This window comes from Neofelis nebulosa, chromosome 3, assembly GCF_028018385.1.
Source record: "Neofelis nebulosa isolate mNeoNeb1 chromosome 3, mNeoNeb1.pri, whole genome shotgun sequence".
Lineage (NCBI taxonomy): Eukaryota > Metazoa > Chordata > Mammalia > Carnivora > Felidae > Neofelis > Neofelis nebulosa.
Window position 1 is genome coordinate 87,101,149 of NC_080784.1, and position 13,949 is coordinate 87,115,097.

The window sequence follows — 13,949 nt, forward strand, 5'->3', positions numbered from 1 at the left end:
GAATTCGATTTTAAAATGTAAAAAAATTTACAGTTTATCCAACTCATTAAATCCCAAGTTATACCTATCATGCTTTTCCACTGGGTCTACTTTGTAGCAGTTATTTAGGCATGTAAGAAAACAAAGACAGAAGTAATAAATACCATTTAGATCAATTAAATGACGGATGGTCAAATGGCCAATTTATCACTTTTTAGGAATTAACTGTAAAAATCAAACTACTTACTTAGATTCAAGTTCTCAGTTCCCTATGTTCTCATCTTTGAAAATGGGGCTCAACAGTTCAAGAACAAAAGGGGCCCAACTTAGCAACAATTATATCAAATATGCCTTATATCAGAATCGCTTGTAAAAGGAAGAGTTCTCTTAACCCCTATGTATAATTCCAGTTACATCTGTCCCACAGTCAAGGAGATTCCAGCAAAAAAAAAAAAAAACAAAACAAAAACAAAAAACAAACAAACAAAAAAAACCCCACTACATATGGCTTACAAATTGAAGTATATAAGTTGAACACAAAGTAGACCGCACCCTGGCTAATAATTGTTGATCTTCCACTCAACATGAGAAGGGCAGAAACACTAAGAAAAGTAACAAACTACACCCTCAACAGAAATGAATCTTTATGCCATTAGAAAAATCTTGAGCTTCTAGATGAAGCGGGGGTGGGGGGAATACAAGTGAGGAGTTACTTTAAAATAAAAACGCTTATCTCCTTCCTGTCTTCAACATTCCCTAGATACATCATCTCTAGACTACGGTCTGAGGGGGCTGTCAAATTTGAAATCCCCGCAGGCCAGTGCAGAAGCAGCGCCCATCATCAGAGATCGGCTGAACTGTTACTCTAAAATGACTCTATCTAGTCCGCGCTCAATAGGACAAAAGAAACAAGAACTGCTAAGCGCAGGGAACACAAGCTTCGAGGCGCCTGAGCTCCCCAGACCTCGGAGAGTGGCTGCGCGGAGCCCCCCCTTCCGGAGCCTGGCCGAGCCCAGGTCGCGCGCTGGCCGCGAGTGGGAAGGTACGGCTCGCACAAAGCCCCGCCGGCCTGGACGCCCCACGGTTTTCGTTAGGACACCGAAGGTCTCAACCAGCCCGCGCGCCCTCAGCGCAGCCGCACCGAAGCAGCACGGGGCGAGAGGAAAAGAAACAGCAGCCACCTCACAGGAGCGGAAGAACTAGGGGGAAAGCTGGAGCTGCCTCGGTTTCCCCAACTGCAAACAGCCGGCAACGGAAACGACGCTACCCGCGGAGCGCTCCCTGCAAGCACCGCGACCCGGAAGTGGGGGAGCGAGGCCGCGAGAACGCCTTTCCCGGGACCCTGTCCGCCCCCGCCCCTCCGGCCACTACGATTGGCCCGAGCTCCACCAATTGCTAACGCTAAAAGGAGGTAGCGCTGAATAGCCGGCGCGCGTGCTCTTGTTCTCCGGACTCCCAACGGTTTCCCTGGCAACGGCTACCTGGAGGCTAACCCGGCGCCAAAGGTTGGTCTCAAAGTGCAGCTCTGGAGGTTTTTCTCGCCTTAAACCTAGGTCATTTCCGCTGATTGAAACTGTACTACCCCTAGACTCCAAGCACGGAAGAAACAGCGTACTTTTGGTAACTTTCAGAGCACCAAGGTTACAAAAGCGCTTTCACCTACGTGTAATCTTAATCTTGCGAAGTGATTATTAATAGTCCTACTTTATAGAAGAGGAAACAGGATTTACGTTTAATGACTTGCCCATGGCTAATGCATGGCAATAAAGTAGAGCTCTGTATGTTGAGAAAAGGAATTTGAACTTTGTCCTAAACCTGAGTTTCTGTAGGAGGAATATTACAGGCACTAGAAATGCAAGTGCAAAGGCCCTGAGCCAGGAGCATACTTCATACATTTGAGGAATAGCAAGAAGGCCAGTGTGGCCGGAGGAGAAAGGACAAGGGGAGAGTAGAATATAAATTCAAAGGACAACTTCCATTAAGAAATGACTTACCCCTACCTACCCACAACTCCTAATCCCTCAACCCCTTTTCTCAAAAGCAGCCAGTTTTTTGTTTATACCTCCAGGAATGTTTTACGCAAGTGATATTTGTATAGTCCCTGCATCCCCTTGTGAACACAAATTGAAGCAGCAATACACACTTTAACACACTTAAATCAACATATTTTTTAAAAAGTACTAAATTGTAGAAAATTAGACATGTGAAGGTTGAGCCATCATCCCTGCTCCGTAAAAGTAACCAGCAATCAACTTGGTAATGAAATTTGGCCATCTACTATAATAATAAAATCATAGAATCTCTGATCTTTTTTTTAATGAGTTTTTTTTTTTAACGTTTATTTATTTTTGAGACAGAGAGAGACAGAGTATGAACAGGGGAGGGTCAGAGAGAGAGGAAGACACAGAATCCGAAACAGGCTCCAGGCTCTGAGCTATCAGCACAGAGCCCGACGCGGGGCTTGAACTCACGGACCGCGAGATCATGACCTGAGCCGAAGTCGGTCGCTTAACCAACTGAGCCACCCAGGCGCCCCTAGAATCTTTGATCTTGAAGGGAACTTAGAGATATCTCAGTGAACACTTCTTATTGTACGTAAAAAAGATCCAGAAAGGCAAAGTACACAGCCAATTTGGCAAGTTAAGAAATAGAAACAAATTTCTACTTCAACGGTCTTCCAATTATTACACAAGACCTTTATATGATTTAAAGTGAAATAATCCTGTGGTGCAATTATATATAATCTTTTTACCTTTTAAATTTGCTATGCTGAGAGTCGGGAGTACAGAGGAACTCTCGCCTTGTCTCCATGCTGCCCATGGCCCACTTCTGTCCATGTTTTTCTCTAAGAGAAAGTAATGGTAACCTGTTTGGTTAGAACCTGAAAAGTTGATCGAACTGCATTTATTGGAAGCAAGGTCATTGTACGTTAAAATATCATGTGCATATGATTGCCTCTCCTCTTTTCCACTAATTTATTTGCATATAACTGGCAGATACATGAAGCCCTTCTTGTCTCTCGGGGAAGATTGGCCTTCTCTCTCTCTTATTCTCTTTGGTTTTCTGGCTAAATGGTATTTAAGTCCTGAGATTAGAATTCTGGGTTTAAGGAGAAGGTGGAACCTACTTAGGTCTCTGAACTAACCTGTGTGCTGTAACTGGCCCTATCAAATCACCTACATGGAAAACAAAGGCCTCAGTGTAATGATGTTTGGTTATATTTTTGAGTAGTACTGAGGAATCCCTGTTTTCTTGGACTAAACAATCAAGCACTATTAATTTTAGAAATTGCATGGGGCACCTGGGTGGCTCAGTCAGTTGAGTGGCTGACTTCAGCTCAGGTCATGAACTCACGGCTCATGAGTTCCAGCACCGTGTAGGGCTCTGTGCTGGCAGCTCAGAGCCTGGAGCCTGCTTCGGATTCTGTGTCTCCATCTCTTTACCCCTCCCCAGCTCATGCTCCATCTCGGTCTCTCTCTCTCTCTCAAAAGTAAATAAACATAAAAAAATTTTACAGGGCGCCTGGGTGGCGCAGTCGGTTAAGCGTCCGACTTCAGCCAGGTCACGATCTCGCGGTCTGTGAGTTCAAGCCCCGCGTCAGGCTCTGGGCTGATGGCTCGGAGCCTGGAGCCTGTTTCCGATTCTGTGTCTCCCTCTCTCTCTGCCCCTCCCCCGTTCATGCTCTGTCTCTCTCTGTCCCAAAAATAAATAAAAAAAAAAAAAAAAAAAAAAATTTACAAATTGCTTAATGGACATGTTTAGCATGACTGTTAACAGCTTGTTGCAGTGTCCAGTATTTGATTCATAAAGGACTCAAATTAAATATCCTCTTTTGGTATTCAATATCAAATTAAATACCCCCTTTTGGAGTATGTGAGGTCTGTAATACAGCATAGTGAGAAGGAAATTTATAGTGAGAAGAATTTATTCCTTTCACTAACAGTGAGATGGATTATCTCTGTGGAAGCATTAAAAATGTTAAGGTTTTATGATTTGTGTTGTACTTCCCTAAAACTATTTTTTTCTAAAACTATTTTAAATACTATTTTAGACACTGTAATGAGGGGAAACACCTCATATGTATATGGTTTACCATCGGATTCTTTTAGTGGGAGAACAAGGAAATACACAGAATGCCAAAGCAGATTGTTTCCCCTAGCTACCGGTAATGAGCTTTACCAATGAAAAGAAAGTTTAAACTATTCACAAGTAAGCTAATGCACTGGAGTGAAAATGGTAACCAGAACAAAGGAAATAAACATTTAATCAGGTCAAATGATTTATATGATTGTTTTTAAAAAGAAGAGAGGGTGAGAGGGAATAGAGAAGCAGGAAACGATGTACAAAGGGTTCATTAGCACTTTTGGTAGTAATAGTTGAGATGAGGGAAATCTACTCCAGCCCTGCATCCACCTCACCTAAGTTAACCTATCAGATCAGCTCCAATGACCCCAGCCTGGAAGAGTTTAAAGCTAATGATGCTAGGGGCGCCTGGGTGGCGCAGTCGGTTAAGCGTCCGACTTCAGCCAGGTCACGATCTCGCGGTCCGTGAGTTCGAGCCCCGCGTCAGGCTCTGGGCTGATGGCTCGGAGCCTGGAGCCCGTTTCAGATTCTGTGTCTCCCTCTCTCTCTGACCCTTCCCCGTTCATGCTCTGTCTCTCTCTCTCTCAAAAATAAATAAATGTTAAAAAAAAAAAAATTTAAAAAAAAAAAAAAAAAAAAAAAAAGCTAATGATGCTAAAGAGAAATAGGGAAGAGAGGTGTGTTTAACACAGGATGGTGATTTTAATTCATCTATTAAGGTTGTGGGAGAGAATGACAGTTAACTTGAGGGTCAAGAAATCTTCATTTGGGCCCTGGTAGCAGGTCTGAGATTGCTTGATATTGTTAATGTTGAGTGGCAGAGGATAGTGGAATACTTTTGGGGGATTATTGAATGATGGTGTGATATGTAGCATCGTGCCTACAGGGCATTGGAAAGACAATTGGAGCATACGAAAATGTTGGGGTAGGTAACACCAGAATCCCCATGAAGCCAAAGATGAAGAAATAAGAAAGGAAGAACTATCCAGTTCTTGACTTTACCTGAATATATAATTAGAATCGACGTGATGATGGTCCTTGTCACTACCAGCTTAAAGCCAAAAGGTTTTAAGAGCCAGAGAAGTCTGCCTTCATGTAATTTTAATTGGACACGCAAAATGAAAGCCCTGAGAATTGCCCAAACCTTCCTTTGTAGTAAATATTGGGCAGTGTCAGATTCTGGAATGACACAGAAAATCTCACCTTTCAGTAACTAAAGGAGAGCAGAAGAGCTAATCTCCACTAATGCTTTGTATTAATCTTCTGCGACCCAGGACCAAAAAAGAAGGCTCTGGAAAACAACATGTTAACTATTACGATTTCAACAAGGTAGTCTCCATGATTTAAACAAGTGTCTGGGGGTGCCTGGGTGGCTCAGTTGGTTAAGCATCTGATTCTTGATTTCGGCTCCAGTCAGGATCTTATTTATGGTTGTGGGATTGAGACCCATGTTGAGCGTGGTGCTGACTGCACAGAGTATAATCTCTTCTGCCCCTCCCTCTCTAAATAAATAAATAAATAAATAAATAAATAAATAAATAACAAAAACAAACGTCTGTTGTGCCAGACATTGTAAAAACTGTAAGAGGTTCAACAGGCTAACTGGGACTGAGAGTTTTTGTGATCATTTCAGCTGGTTCTGTCTTGTTGATCCCACTCTCAGAAATCAAGCACAGTTTGCTTGTCCATGAAAAGGAATGTAATATCTGTTGAGAGTCCTTCCCCAAGACATCTGACCTCTCCAATTCACTGCCGCAATTGATGAGATTGGATGTAGACATGATCACCATCAAAATGAAGTTAATTTATTGCAGTGGTGATATTATGATCATTACCCCCTTGGAGGAAGGAACTCAGAAGATTTGAGATAAGTAGAGGCAGATATGACTACCCAAATGGTTCATTAACTCAGGTAAAATTCAGCACTTACCACAATCAGTTAAATTTATCAACATAACTTTTGGTTACCAGAGGTATTCTATGAACAGTAAATAATAACTCTCCCTCCAGGACTCCGCCAATTAAAAAAGGCACAATACCTTTATGAACTTGTTGGCAAGCTATGAAAAATATATAATGGGCAGTGGCCTAAGTATGCTTTGAGACCCTACGATTCTAATACATTCACGGATAATTTTAGAAGTTTCTGATGCCAGAATACAAGCAAATTGGAAGCTTTGAATAAGATGTAGATAATACTGCCGCCTTGTGGCGACCACTGGGATATTTTTACTCAAAAAGTTCCTAATGATGGCGCTAGAGAGCCATTTTGCCAGCATAATGTTGGGCTCTAATGAAAACAAACCCCACAACTTGAGCAAATGAAGATCTGAACTACCTATGATATTGCATGGGTAATAACAGGGAAAAACAGGAGGTTGTGATAAATAGGAAGCTACACAACAAAGTTCTCAAATAAAATGGACTTCGTGTCCTCAGAGGGATCTCTGAGGAGTTACAACACACCCGTGACCAAGTAGCATCTGGCATTAGGACTAATTCACAGTTCACTTCTCTTGCTGAAGCGTCTGAATCTCATGACTCCCCTTTCAACAAAATAAAACAAGTTTCTTAAAAATGAACAAACAAAAACAAAGGTAAGTTTTCTTGGTTTATCCATGAGAAGTCCTGTGGCATAGAAACTGCCATATAAAAGTCAGCTACTATTTGCTCTATGGAGTAAAAACCCAGTGAAATAATGCCAAGGTAAGTTCATGCAAGGGGCCAAGTTGAGGGCAGTATATATGGCAGTGCAGGAAGAATGTAGGTTTTTAAACTCAGGGCAATGTGTGCACATTTAAATGGTCATAAGCCAGTAACCAAATGAGAATCTTGGTGCATGAACATGAAGAATACTCCTATTGTAGGTGATGCAATTGTGGAAGACCCTATGGGGCCTCAATTATAGTGGATCATAAGAATGGAGTTAGTGAAGGGCGCCTGGGTGGCTCAGTCAGTTGAGCGTCCAACTTTGGCTCAGATTATGATCTCGGTTTGTGAGTTCAAGCCCCACATAGGGCTTGCTGTTCTCAGCACAGAGCTGGCTTCGGATCCTCTGTCTCCCTCTCTCTCTACCTGTCCCCCTGCTCGTGCTTTCTCTGACTCAAAAATAAATAAACATTAAAACAAAGAGAGAATGGAGTTGTTCAGGAGGAGGATGAAATGTCAAGCTGATGCCCTGCCATTTTCTAGAAGTAGCCACGTAATTTAAGTGGGTACAGTGAGCCAAAGCCATGCAATAGTGCGTGGAATAATGATGTATTCCACTTGTGTTTTACCTGTGCCACTAATGTGGTAAGAGACTATTGAATGCTAATAACAACAGCAACAAAATTAGCTACTTAAAGATGGCATTCAGAAAAATCTCCTGGGCAAAAGGATCCAAGCATAAAAGCCAGTGAACTATATAAGATTACTATTTGCAGTCCCTACAGGATCCAAATGAGTTTGACATTTATTCTGTCTTGGACTAAAGCCCAAACAAACACTGTCCAGTGCTATTTGGGTCCCTATAATACCTCTCTCTGTGTGGGCTGTGTCAATAGGATGACGCAGGGAGCACCAAATGTGGGGCGCTCTGATCCGGTGAAGGCTGGTGGCATGGGTGGTGAAACAATTCACCTAAGGCCGAATAAAAGAGATAAAAGTTTATTGAATACACTGCCAGGGAGCAGTGGGCGGGACAGCAAAGGAGAGACTGTTTGTGACCAGGTGGTGGTGAGGGCCCACAGTTCTAGGGCAGAGTGAGAGAGTATGGGGACATATGGAATTGTCCCTTTTTTGCTAATCATAAGAAGGGTGCCTGGTTGTAAGTGGACAGTTAGGGCCTTTGGCTATTTCGAGGTGGGTCGCTTAATGAGCCTATTTGCATCCAGCTGTGTGGTTGCTGTGGGCCCTTTTGCCTTGCTCTAAACTCTGGACCAAAGAATGCATTCTACATTCCGGTGTGCAGAAGTAGGCCCCCCAAATCCCAACATGATACGGACACATCAAATTCTTTGCTACCTGTAAAGTAATTGTTAAATCAATGCTAGAACTGGTCATTGAAACATTATTGAAAATACGATGTAAAAGATACGGAGGGCTGGCTGGATCAGTTAGGTGAAATGTGTTTTGTCCAAATAGAGGGGTAGTAAAGGAGGAATGGCTTTTTTGAATGCTGGGGATGGGTACAATTCTGGCCATCAATTCCAGTGTATAGGTTTTTCTTTTTTTTTTTTTCCCCCCACACCTCCGAGTAATGCTCAGACACCAGCTGGGTAACTCACAGTTCCGTTCAATTCGGACACTATCTACCTGGAGATAGTGTCAGATCCTACAGGGCTCAGTCCTACAATACTTTTCGTCCACCCACTACTGCAGATACCGCTTGAAACTTGTCACCTGTGCTTCTGACTTACTCTCATAGATCAGAGGTTCCAAAGACCCCTTCCATAGGTTGGGTTAATTTGCTTGAGCAGCTCACAGCACTCAGAGAAACATTTTACTTACTGGTTTATTATAAGGGAATACAACTCAGGAACAGTCATATGGAACATAGGGCAGTATATGGAGAAAGAGGCATGAAGCTTCCACGCTCTCTGAGAGCTCCACTTCCCCCTAATCTCCATGTATTCCCCAATCCAGAAGCTCTCCAAATCCTGTCCTTTTGTTTTGTTTCATTTGTTAAGTTTATTTATTTTGAGAGACAGAGTATGCAAGCAGGGGACGGGCAGAGAGAGAGAGGGACAGAGAGAATCCCAGGCAGGCTCTGTGCTGTCAGTGCAGAGCCCCATTCCGGGCTCAAACTCACAAACTGTGAGATCTTGACCTGAGCCGAAACCACAAGTTGGAAGCTTAACCAACTGAGCCACCTAGGCTCCCCTCCCCCCATCTTTTGGTTTTTTTATGGAGCCTTTATTACTTTGCCCCCCTTGGTGATTTTTACTCAATCTCCTGCCCCTTTCCCATCCTCAGAGGTCAGGGAGATGGGACTAAATGTTCTAACACGCCCCACATCCCACCTTACTTAGGTGCTTTCTGAAAGCGACTTCATTAACATAACAAAAACCACTCTTATCACTCTTCATCTTAGGAGATTCCACGGGTTTTAGGAGCTCTGTGCCAGGACCAGCTAAAGACACAATATTTCTTATTATAAATCACAATATTGCAATGGGAGTGAAGAGGTGGAGGATGGTGCTCTGACTCTCTCTCTCCCGCTTTACAAATTTATTTTAGTGGATCCCATGGGTAAGGGACCAGCACTACCCTTGGAAGACCCAGTGGAAGGAAGACTTGCTGCCCAAGACACAATTTCCATTCCTTTTGACATAAATGTGCATATTTTTTTAAATGTTTATTTATTTGAGAGGAGAGAGAGAGTGTGAGCTGGGGAGGGCCAGAGAGAGAGGGAGACAGAGGATCTGAAGCAGGCTCAGTGCTGACAGCAGAGAGCCTGATGTGGGGTTTGAACCCATGAAGCATCAAATCATGACCAGAGCTCAAATTGGACACTTCACCGACTGAGCCACCCAGGCGCCCTAAATGTGCATCTTTTTAAGGAATCCCCTGTGTTGGATAGTGACTTTGTCACAGGAGGGTGGGAGAGACACTGGTCCTTGTCTCAAGGATTCGAAGAATGAATCTCGAGGACCACAGAGAGTAAGCAAAGCAATGGAGTTAATTGAGGGGAAAGTATAAAGCTCTCTCAAGAGTGAGAGGGGTCCTGACTGGGTAGCCACAGAGGATTTCTGTCCCTGAATTTTTATTGGCACTTTATCAGAAAGTTTGTAAGACTCCACTCATGACATCTAGCCTAGGCAGGTCTGGAATACATTTATCCACCCACACCCCCGACCCGAAATCCCCACTTCTTCAGCCTCCAGATTACAGCTCCTGCCTGCCTCCCTGACACTCCCTTATCTCTCCCTGCCTAATATTAACCCTTTCCCTACTCAACTTCACATCTTGTGGCCAAACAAGGATTGACTATAGGTCTCACTCCCAGTCACCCCATAGGGTGGAAAGATAGCTACTACATCGTACTTGACTGAGGCAAGCCTCCCACTTCCTCCCGGGAATGGACAAAGGGGAGGCCCCAGCAAGTTTCCAACTGCTGCTCTTTTTGTGGGTTGAGAGTATGGCTGAACCTAAGGGGAGACCAGGTTTGTATTCTGACAGATGATAAATGGAAAAGAGACGACATTTTACAAGAAGGAGAACAAGTAACTGGCGATGCTGGGAAAAGAGACTGTCATTCTTAGTCCTCGAGAATGTCTGAGAGTAAGAGAATGATACTTACTACAGTGGTTTCTCTCAGATGTGAAGCTACATCATGGCTGATGACGGGAGAAGCCCTAAGAGCTGTTCTCCCCTGAAAATTAGATTGAAGCCGATTTCAATGTCTGGCTTGAAAACTCTGCCAGGGTAATCTGGAGAAAAACTGTGACACAGGACCACTGAACCCCTGCCCCAACAGTAACAGAGTGGCACTATCATTCGGGTTGTGATTTATGAGCCATGCTTGTTTTTCTACTGCTTTTCTAGTACCCTATGTGGTACCTACACAGCTTCCTAGTGTTAGTGACAAGACAATGTCTTGTCCTTGTTCACTCCTTCCAGGGACGGTGAGGCTTCAGCCGCCTACCTGATGCTTTTGTGTGCATTCGTACAAGATGCACTCCTTGCTCTCAACAGAACCAACCGGGCAGCAGAATGCAGGTGGTACAAGGGCTGATTTCAGCCCTCACCTAGGCAAGGCCCCTTTGGTGGGATTATAGCCTTTCAATTCAGGAGGCAATCCTAGAAACTGAAAGCTTTTTTTTTTTTTTTTTGGTTTTATTTTATTTTTGTGTTTTTGTTTTGTTTACCTAACCAGGCCCATCTTGATACATTCAGGGGTAGGAAATAAATTTTTATAAATATTGTTAACTTGTAGAATATAATTACCAGGGCACATAATGGAATCCCCCTCGCTGGTGGCAGAGAATGTGGTGTCTTTTAACGTTTATTTATTTTTGAGACAGAGAGAGACAGAGCATGAACAGGGGAGGGGCAGAGAGAGAGGGAGACACAGATCGGAAACAGGCTCCAGGCTCTGAGCCATCAGCCCAGAGCCCGACGCGGGGCTCAAACTAACGGACCATGAGATCGTGACCTGAGCCATAGTCGGACGCTTAACCGACTGAGCCACCCAGGCGCCCCTAATGTGGTGTCTTTTAAATGGGTATTTTGGGGGTGCCTGGGTGGTTCAGTCGGTGAAGCATCTGACTTCAGCTCAGGTCATGATCTCGTGGTTCGTGGGTTCTAGCCCCATCTTAGGCTCTGTGCTGATGGCTCGGAGCCTGGAGCCTGCTTCAGATTCTGTGTCTGTCCCTCGCCCACTCACACATTGTCTGTCTGTCTCTCTCTCTCTCTCAAAAGTAAATAAACATTAAAAAAATAATTTAAGGGGCGCCTGGGTGGCGCAGTCGGTTAAGCGTCCGACTTCAGCCAGGTCGCAATCTCGCGGTCGGTGAGTTTGAGCCCCGCGTCAGGCTCTGGGCTGATGGCTCGGAGCCTGGAGCCTGTTTCCGATTCTGTGTCTCCCTCTCTCTCTGCCCCTCCCCCGTTCATGCTCTGTCTCTCTCTGTCCCAAAAATAAATAAAAAACGTTGAAAAAAAAATTAAAAAAAAAATTTAAAAAACAAAATAATAACTTAAAAAAAATAAATGGGTATTTTGGGATGGTTTGAGCAAAGAGAATAAATTAGGCAATCTATACCTTTTTCTAAGTCCAACCTTTGATTCTATGCAGTGTTATTATTATGAAGTGGTTCTCAAAGTGTCATCTCTTGGACCAGAGTCATCAGTATCATCTGGGACTTGTGAGAAATGCAAATTTTGGAGTCCCAACCTTACCCTGCTGAATCAGAAACTGAGCATGGGCCCAGAAATCTGCCTAACAAGGTGTCTAGGTGATTCTTGTTTAAGAACAACGGCTGTCCTAGATGATCCATAAAAGTTCCTTTCAGTACTGTAATTTACCCAAATTGTGCTGAACAGATGGCACTCGCCCTGGGCACAGGTGACTTACTTCTAAATCACTTGAAACAGAAAATAGGACCAAGACAACTGGCATTTTATCAAGTTATTATCTTTCAGATTGTTTTCACCTTCAGGATCCTATATTTATACAAGACTAGAAAAATCTGTCTCCACTAATGAGTTTATTCTGCTGTACTAATAACAGTCGCGAGACCACCATTTAGACTAAAGTTAACTCTAGAAGCCCTGAGGGCTATAATGCTAGTAATACCCCCATAGGATACTCTTCTCATCCCTGTCATTATTCCTATAAGTATTTAGCAATTATTTAGCCTGGCAATTCTCTACTTCCCTGTGCTCTGAATGTGCCACTACTTTTACTTATTTATTTTTAAAGTTTTTAAATGTTTTTTATTTATTTTTGAGACAGAGACAGAGCATGAGCAGGGGAGGGGCAGAGAGAGAGGGAGACACAGAATTCGAAGCAGGCTCCAGGCTCTGAGCTGTCAGCACAGAGCGCGACGCAGGGCTCGAACCCACGAGAGTGAGATCATGACCTGAGCTGAAGTCGGACGCTTAACCGACTGAGCCATCCAGGCGCCCCTGTGCCAATACTTTTAGAAAACAAATCACAAAAGGGAGGTGTGAAGGTCTTTGAAAACGCTACTGCACTCTTTACTGGATTTCCTGGAATGATACTTATTGTTGGCTTGAATGGTAGCAGGTAGTGACTATAGTGGTTAGTTGTGAACATAGCCCAGTTGTACTATAGGCTTGTGTTTCAATCAACACCTTTCATCTGTAAAACACCCTGGAGCACACAGTGGGGAATATGATATGGAGATATGTAAGGCATCATCTTTTTCTTTCAGGGACTTCTAACATGGTAAAGGGAGTAAAATACGTACGTAACAGATAAGTGATGCAGACTGAGTGTCCTGAGAGAGAACCCAAGGGCTACAGGCTTTCAAAGAGCATAGAAACTTCTTTATACGTGGGTGATCAATGAAGCTTCGTGAAGTGACATTTCAGCTGAGTCTTGAATACTTTTGAAAGGTAGGCGTACGCGCGTGTGTGTGTGTGTGTGTGGTGTAGTCCGTGTTTGTGCATGAAGAAGGTGGAGCCAAGAGCCAGCAATCGACTACTTGTAGCTCCAGTACCTAGTTCAGTGACCGGCACAGTGTAGATGTTCAATAACTATCACGTGTTCTGATTCATAGACAAGCCATTGCCTGATTATCAGGGTTTTGGATTTTCCTTTCTTTGGAAAAAAAGACAAAAAGAAATAACTAAAATATAAAAATCAGAAGACACATGCTGATTTCAAAAGCATTAAGATGTGAGAGCAAAATGCTTTTTTGAATCTTGAGAACATGGTATTTGGTGAGTTTGAGTGCAGCAGAACTTTTGAGTACTAAATTGGAGGCATATCAATAGCTGGGATAGATACAATAGCTGGAAAGGTAGGTGGAACCAGATTGTGTAAGGTCCTGGATTCCAGGACTTTTCATTTTTAACACAGAGTTGCTGAAGGATTTTTGAGCAGGGAGTCTGCCATAGAAAAAATAATAGAATCAGTGAGAAAAATAGAATTAGTGAGAAAATGTTGCTCTGATGAGCAACAACAGAAAACCAAAATGTATTGAGCATTACATAATGACAAGAAATAATGCTAACTGGTTTTGAATGTTATTTAATTCAGCAACCTTGGACAGGTATTATTCATCCCATCTTTCTGTTGAGGAACACTAGCTCAGAGAGGATTAAAAACTTTCCCTGGATACTGCTAGTGGATTGTGACATCGTTTGCTTTCCAACAAAAAGCTGAAAGGTGTGAAACTGGAGACCAAGTAAGAGGACTATGAGCTATTGAATTTGGA

The 13,949-nt window shown here is 43.3% G+C and overlaps 2 protein-coding genes across 3 annotated transcripts in view; one reads left to right on the forward strand and one right to left on the reverse strand.

Annotated features, from left to right (window-relative positions):
• Positions 1–1,266, reverse strand: part of ELMOD2 (ELMO domain containing 2) — a 31,594-nt gene extending 30,328 nt beyond the window's left edge. Inside the window, exon 1 of the mRNA XM_058721315.1 lies at positions 1,161–1,266. The gene's annotated coding sequence lies outside the window, so the exon portion shown is untranslated. The remainder of the gene's footprint in view (positions 1–1,160) is intronic.
• A 51-nt stretch (positions 1,267–1,317) lies between these two features.
• The window catches only part of MGAT4D (MGAT4 family member D), a 74,525-nt gene continuing 61,893 nt past the window's right edge, over positions 1,318–13,949 (forward strand). Inside the window, exons 1-2 of one of the 2 annotated variants that reach the window (XR_009259291.1) lie at positions 1,318–1,484; positions 12,942–13,125. The gene's annotated coding sequence lies outside the window, so the exon portion shown is untranslated. The remainder of the gene's footprint in view (positions 1,485–12,941; positions 13,126–13,949) is intronic. The other variant, XR_009259292.1, reaches the window with a different exon arrangement.